Source organism: Sycon ciliatum, chromosome 1, assembly GCF_964019385.1.
Source record: "Sycon ciliatum chromosome 1, ocSycCili1.1, whole genome shotgun sequence".
In the NCBI taxonomy this organism is placed as follows: Eukaryota; Metazoa; Porifera; class Calcarea; order Leucosolenida; family Sycettidae; genus Sycon; species Sycon ciliatum.
In genome coordinates this window covers 36,122,657-36,129,592 of record NC_088643.1, presented here as the reverse complement: position 1 = coordinate 36,129,592, position 6,936 = coordinate 36,122,657, and the positions used below count along the sequence as shown (strand labels likewise).

The 6,936-nt window shown below is 44.1% G+C and overlaps 1 long non-coding RNA gene across 1 annotated transcript in view; it reads left to right on the top strand.

The window, feature by feature from the left end:
* The first annotated feature begins 1,457 nt into the window (after positions 1-1,457).
* The window catches only part of LOC135806966 (uncharacterized), a 28,800-nt gene continuing 23,321 nt past the window's right edge, over positions 1,458-6,936 (top strand). The window contains exons 1-2 of the long non-coding RNA XR_010551386.1: positions 1,458-1,494; positions 3,521-3,578. This is a non-coding gene — a long non-coding RNA (uncharacterized LOC135806966). The remainder of the gene's footprint in view (positions 1,495-3,520; positions 3,579-6,936) is intronic.

Here is a 6,936-nt window from a genome sequence, read left to right as displayed (position 1 = left end):
TTGTCAATTTCTGAGCTGTGAACGGGCATAAAGGTGAGAAAATGTCGGATTCTGACCATTTTTGCTCACCTTCCAATTTCAACGTACCTATCTATAACATGAGCCAGCTGTAATGTGAGTGGTCACATTGGTTTGATTTTTGGTTTGCTTGTAGGGCGCTGGCACCCACATTCAATGACCCAGAAAATTTGGCACTGCTGTGAATAGTTTAGTCGCAAAGTGAAGATTCACGGGTACCAAGCCCTAAACTAGGAGATAGGTTATTATTCAGCTTTCAGCAGCCCTGCGCGAGTTCTTTAGAGAAATGTGGGTCTTTTTCTGGGTGCTCTTGTCTATGTCTAGCTACACAACGAGATGAGGATGGTTTTTGTCAATTTCTGAGCTGTGAACGGGCATACAGGTGAGAAAATGTCGGATTCTGACCATTTTTGCTCACCTTCCAATTTCAACGTACCTATCTATAACATAAGCCAGCTGTAATGTCAGTGGTCGCATTGGTTTGATTTTTGGTTTGCTTGTAGGACGCGGGCACCCACATTCAGTGACCCAGAAAATTTGGCTCTGCTGTGAATAGTTTAGTCGCAAAGTGAAGATTCAGGGGTACCAAGACCTAAACTTGGAGATAGGGTATTATTCAGCTTTCAGAAGCCCTGGGCGAGTTCTTTAGAGAAATGTGACTGTTTCTCTTTGTGCCCATGTCTATGTCCAGCTACACAACCAGATGAGTGTGGTCATTGTCATTTTCTGAGCTGCGAACGGGCATAAAGGTAAGAAAATGTCGGATTTTGACCATTTGTGCTCACCTTTGAATTTCAACGTACCTCTCTATAACATAAGCCAGCTGTAATGTCAGTGGTCGCATTGGTTTAATTTTTGGTTTGCTTTTAGGGCGCTGGCACTCACATTCAGTGACCCAGAAAATTTGGCACTGCTGTGAATAGTTTAGTCACGAAGTGAAGATTCACGGGTACCAAGCCCTAAACTTGGAGATAGATTATTCAGCTTTCAGCAGCCCTGGGCGAGTTCTTTAGAGAAATGGTACTGTTTCTCTTTGTACCCTTGTCTATGTCCAGCTACACAACGAGATGTGTATGGTCATTGTCATTTTCTGAGCTGCGAACGGGCATACAGGTGAGAAAATGTCGGATTTTGACCATTTGTGCTCACCTTTGAATTTCAACGTACCTCTCTATAACATAATCCAGCTGTAATGTGAGTGGTCGCATTGGTTTGATTTTTGGTTTGCTTGTAGGGCGCTCGCACCCACATTCAGTGACCCAGAAAATTTGGCACTGCTGTGAATAGTTTAGTCCCAAAGTGAAGATTCATTGGTAAAAAGCTCCAAACTTTGAGGTTATTATTCAGCTTTCAGCAGCCCTGGGCGACTTCTTTAGAGAAATGTGACTGTTTTTCTTTGTGCCCGTGTCTATGTCCAGCTACACAACGAGATGCGGATGGTCATTGTCATTTTCTGAGCTGCGAACGGGCAGAAAGGTTAGAAAATATCGGATTTTGACCATTTGTGCTCACCTTTTAATTTCAACATACCTCTTTATAACATGACCCAGCTGTAAAGTCAGTGGTCGCATTGGTTTGATTTTTGGTTTGCTTGTAGGCCGCTGGCACCCACATTCAGTGACGCAGAAAATTTGGCACTGTTGTGAATAGTTTAGTCGCAAAGTGAAGATTCATGGGTAAAAAGCCCCAAACTTTGAGATAGGTTTTTATTCAGCTTTCAGCAGCCCTGCGCGAGTTCTTTAGAGAAATGTGGGTCTTTTTTTGGGTGCCCTTGTCTATGTCCAGCTACACAACGAGATGAGGATGGTTATTGTCAATTTCTGAGCTGCGAACGGGCATAAAGGTGAGAAAATGTCGGATTTTGGCCATTGTGCTCACCTTTGAATTTCGTCGTCCCTCTCTATAACATGACCCAGCTGTAATGTCAGAGGTCGCATTGGTTTGATTTTTGGTTTGCTTGTAGGGCGCTGGCTCCCACATTCAGTGACCCAGAAAATTTGGCACTGCTGTGTTGAGTTTAGTCGCAAAGTGAAGATTCAGGGGTACTAGGCCCTAAACTAGGAGGTTGGTTATTATTCAACTTTCAGCAGCCCTGGGCGAGTTCTTTAGAGAAATGGTACTTTTTCTCTTGGTGCCCTTGTCTATGTCCAGCTACATAACCAGATGAGTATAAATTAAAAAAATAAATTTCACGGTTCGCGTGAGACTCGGCTGGAAGCCGAGTTTTCCGCATCCGCCGTGGGAACGCCACCACCCTCTAGGATCAAAGGCGCAAATGCAGCGCCTAAACGGTGGGAGGTGAGTAGATCAGACCCACCACCAAGTGGTCAAAGACCGAAATCCCATTAGCTGCATCCATGTTACCCTCGTGCCAGGCCACGAGTTCCCAATTAACTGTGGGTCGCAGCACGGCTGGAAAAATTCCTTCCGCCTCCAAGCAGGACTTGAACCTGGTACCCTCAGATGAGTATGGTCATTGTCATTTTCTGAGCTGCGAACGGGCCGAAAGGTGAGAAAATGTCGGATTTTGACTATTTGTGCTTACCTTTGAATTTCAACGTACCTCTCTATAACATAACCCAGCTGTAATGTCAGTGGTCGCATTGGTTTGATTTTTGATTTGCTTGTAGGGCGCTGGCACCCACATTCAGTGACCCAGAGAATTTGGCACTGCTGTGAATAGTTTAGTCGCAAAGTGAAGATTCACGGGTAAAAAGCCCCAAACTTTGAGATAGGTTATTATTCAGCTTTCAGCAGCCCGAACCGAGTTCTTTAGAGAAATGTGGGTCTTTGTCTGGGTGCCCTTGTCTATGTCCAGCTACACAACGAAGAAAATGTCGGATTCGGACCATTTTTGCTCACCTTCCAATTTCAACGTACCTATCTATAACATGCCCCAGCTGTAATGTCAGTGGTCGCATCGGTTTGATTGTTGGTTTGCTGGAAGGGCGCTGGCACCCACATTCAGTGACCCAGAAAATTTGGCACTGCTGTAAATAGTTTAGTCGCAAAGTGAAGATTCATGGGTAAAAAGCCCCAAACTTTGATATAGGCTATTATTCAGCTTTCAGCAGCCACAGGCGAGTTCTTTAGAGAAATTTGGGTCTTTTTCTGGGTGCACTTGTCTATGTCCAGCTACACAATAATATGAGGATGGTCATTGTCAATATCTGAGCTGTGAACAGGCATAAAGGTAAGAAAATGTCAGATTTTGACCATTTGTGCTCACCTTCCAATTTCAACGTTCGTCTCTATAACATGACACAGCTTTAATGTCAGTTGTCGTATTGGTTTGATTTTTGGTTTGCTTGTAGGGCGCTGGCACCCACATTCTCTAACCCAGAAAATTTGGCACTGTTTTGAATAGTTTAGTCGCAAAGTGAAGATTCACGGGCACCAAGCCTTGAACTAGGAGATAGGTTATTATACAGCTTTCAGCAGCCCTGGGCGAGTTCTTTAGAGAAATGTGACTGTTTTTCTTTGTGCCCGTGTCCATGTCCAGCTACACAAGGAGATGAGGATGGTCATTGTCATTTTCTGAGCTGCGAACGGGCAGAAAGGTGAGAAAAAGTCGGATTTTGACCATTTGTGCTCACCTTTGAATTTCAACGTACCTCTCTATAAAATGAGCCAGCTGTAACGTCAGTGGTCGCATTGGTTTGATTTTTGGTTTGCTTGTAGGGCGCTGGCACCCACATTCAGTGACGCAGAAAATTTGGCACTGCTGTGAATAGTGTAGTCGCAAAGTGAAGATTCATGGGTAAAAAGCCCCAAACTTTGAGATAGGTTATTATTCAGCTTTCAGCAGCCCTGCGCGAGTTCTTTAGAGAAATGTGGGTATTTTTCTGGGTGCCCTTGTCTATATCCAGCTACACAACGAGATGAGGTTGGTTATTGTCAATTTCTGAGCTGCGAACGGGCATAACGGTGAGAAATTGTCGGATTTTGGCCATTGTGCTCACCTTTTAATTTCATCGTCCCTCTCTATAACATGACCCAGCTGTAATGTCAGAGGTCGCATTGGTTTGATTTTTGGTTTGCTTGTAGGGCGCTGGCACCCACATTCAGTGACCCAGAAAATTTGGCACTGCTGTGGTTATTATTCAGCTTTCAGCAGCCCTGCGCTATTTATTTAGAGAAATGCAGGTCTTTTCCTGGGTTCCCTTGTCTATGTCCAGCTACACAACGAGATGAGGATGGTTTTTGTCAATTTCTGAGCTTTGAACGGGCATAAAGGTGAGAAAATGGGTAAAAAGCCCCAAACTTTGATAGAGGTTATTATTCAGCTTTCAGCAGCCATGGGCAAGTTCTTTAGTGAAATGTGGGTATTTTTCTGGGTGCCCTTGTCTATGTCCAGCTACACAACAATATGAGGATGGTCATTGTCAATTTCTGAGCTGTGAACGGGCATAAAGGTAAGAAAATGTCGGATTTTGACCATTTGTGCTCACCTTCCAATTTCAACGTACCTATCTATAACATGCCCCAGCTGTAATGTCAGTGGTCGCATTGGATTGATTTTTGGTTTGCTCGTAGGGTGCTGGCACCCACATTCAGTGACGCAGAAAATTTGGCACTGCTGTGAATAGTGTAGTCGCAAAGTGAAGATTCACGGGTAAAAAGCCCCAAACTTGGAGATAGGTTATTATTCAGCTTTCAGCAGCCCTGGACGAGTTCTTTAGAGAAATGTGACTGTTTCTCTTGGTGCCCTTGTCTATGTCCAGCTACACAATCAGAATAGTATGGTCATTGTCATTTTCTGAGCTGCGAACGGGCAAAAAGGTGAGAAAATGTCGGATTTTGACCAATTGTGCTCACCTTTGAATATCAACATACCTCTCTATAACATTAGCCAGCTATGATGTCAGTGGTCGCATTGGTTTGATTTTTGGTTTGCTTGTAGGGCGCTGGCACCCACATTCAGTGACGCAGACAATTTGGCACTGCTGTGAACAGTGTAGTCGCAAAGTGAAGATTCACGGGTAAAAGCCCCAAACTTGGAGATAGGTTATTATTCAGCTTTCAGCAGCCCTGGGCGAGTTCTTTAGAGAAATGTGACTGTTTCTCTTGGTGCCCTTGTCTATGTCCAGCTACACAACGAGATGAGTATGGTCATTGTCATTTTCTGAGCTGCGAACGGGCCGAAAGGTGAGAAAATGTCGTATTTTGACCATTTGTGCTCACCTTTGAATTTCAACATACCTCTCTAGAACATGAGCCAGCTGTTATGTGAGTGGTCGCATTGGTTTGATTTTTGGTTTGCTTGTAGGGCGCTGGCACCCACATTCCGTGACCCAGAAAATTTGGAACTGCTGTGAATAGTTTAGTCGCAAAGTGAAGATTCACGGGTACCAAGCCCTAAACTAGGAGATAGGTTATTATTCAGCTTTCAGCAGCCCTGGGCGAGTTCTTTAGAGAAATGGTACTGTTTCTCTTGGTGCCCTTGTCTATGTCCAGCTACACAACGAGATGAGTATGGTCATTGTCATTTTCTGAGCTGCGAACGGGCCGAAAGGTGAGAAAATGTCGGATTTTGACCATTTGTGCTCACCTTTGAATTTCAATGTACCTCTCTATAACATGAGCCAGCTATGATGTCAGTGGTCGCATTGGTTTGAATTTTGGTTTGCTTGTAGGGCGCTGGCACCCACATTCCGTGACCCAGAAAATTTGGAACTGCTATGAATAGTTTAGTCGCAAAGTGAAGATTCACGGATAAAAGGCCCCAAACTTTGAGATAGGTTATTATTCAGCTTTCAGCAGCCCTGCGCGAGTTCTTTAGAGAAATGTGAGTCTTTTTCTGGGTGCCCTTGTCTATGTCCAGCTACACAACAAGATGACTCGGGATGGTTTTTGTCAATTTCTGAGCTGTGAACGGGCATAAAGGTGAGAAAATTTCGGATTCTGACCATTTTTGCTCACCTTCCAATTTCAACGTACCTATCTATAACATGCCCCAGCTGTAATTTCAGTGGTCGCATTGGTTTGATTTTTGGTTTGCTTGTAGGGCGCTGGCACCCACATTCAGTGACCCAGAAAATTTGGCACTGCTGTGAATAGTTTAGTCGCAAAGTGAAGATTCATGGGTAAAAAGCCCCAAACTTTGATATAGGTTATTATTTAGCTTTCAGCAGCCATGGGCGAGTTCTTTAGAGAAATGTGGGTATTTTTCTGGGTGCCCTTGTCTATGTTCAGCTACACAACAATATGAGGATGGTCATTGTCAATTTCTGAGCTGTGAACGGGCATAAAGGTAAGAAAATGTCGGATTTTGACCATTTGTGCTCACCTTCCAATTTCAACGTTCGTCTCTATAACATGACACAGCTGTAATGTCAGTGGTCGCATTGGTTTGATTTTTGGTTTGCTTGTAGGGCGCTGGCACCCACATTCAGTGACCCAGAAAATTTGGCACTGCTGTGGTTATTATTCAGCTTTCAGCAGCCCTGCGCTAGTTCTTTAGAGAAATGCAGGTCTTTTCCTGGGTGCCCTTGTCTATGTCCAGCTACACAACGAGATGAGGATGGTTTTTGTCAATTTCTGAGCTTTGAACGGGCATAAAGGTGAGAAAATGGGTAAAAAGCCCCAAACTTTGATAGAGGTTATTATTCAGCTTTCAGCAGCCATGGGCAAGTTCTTTAGTGAAATGTGGGTATTTTTCTGGGTGCCCTTGTCTATGTCCAGCTACACAACAATATGAGGATGGTCATTGTCAATTTCTGAGCTGTGAACGGGCATAAAGGTAAGAAAATGTCGGAGTTTGACCATTTGTGCTCACCTTCCAATTTCAACGTACCTATCTATAACATGCCCCAGCTGTAATGTCAGTAGTTGCATTGGATTGATTTTTGGTTTGCTCGTAGGGTGCTGGCACCCACATTCAGTGACGCAGAAAATTTGGCACTGCTGTGAATAGTG